This window comes from Bos taurus, chromosome 4 (genome assembly GCF_002263795.3).
Source record: "Bos taurus isolate L1 Dominette 01449 registration number 42190680 breed Hereford chromosome 4, ARS-UCD2.0, whole genome shotgun sequence".
Taxonomy (NCBI): Eukaryota; Metazoa; Chordata; class Mammalia; order Artiodactyla; family Bovidae; genus Bos; species Bos taurus.
In genome coordinates this window covers 20,729,222-20,729,909 of record NC_037331.1, presented here as the reverse complement: position 1 = coordinate 20,729,909, position 688 = coordinate 20,729,222, and positions in this window count along the sequence as shown.

The window sequence follows — 688 nt, the reverse complement described above, 5'->3', positions numbered from 1 at the left end:
TTTTCCTTGGTTTATGTAAGTCTCAAGGAATTTGGAGTGGTGGGTTCAGACATGTACACATGGGGTATAAAAGATTTTCACAAATGCTGGTCGGGGTCCTTGGCTGAGATGAGACTCTGCCTTGGGCCCGCTGGTGTAATAAACTGCACTCCACTATCTACATTGTCCTTCTGAGTGAGTTTGTTTCCCAGAACGTGTGGCTACAAAAAAACCTACTCATAAATTTCCTCAACATCTACTTATGTTTTCAGCAGAGCTCTGTCATGTGGCCCTTAAGTCTAAGTCAAACAAGAACAAGTAGCTTTCTGTCTGTTTTTATATGCCTTTTAACCTGGGTGTTTTGCTACTTTGAACAAAATGAGAGCTCTCTTAATAAGAAAGAACTAAAAATGCCATTTTGACTAAATAACAGAATTTACCACAGGAAATTTTATGAATCCCTGAAAATATTAAAACATTCTCTCTCAGGTCCTTTTTTCATTGTCCCTTGCTGCTGTTTTCACCTGGAACAATTTTTTGTAACTCTGATGTCCCTGGCCAACTTCTACATATACCTCAGATCTACCCTAAATATCACTTCTTTCAGAATGTCTGCTTTGAACCACTCCTGTCTCACCTTCCCTCAGATTCCAAACCAACACTTCCTGTGTACTCTCATGATGGTTGGATTTTTAAACTCTGACATAAT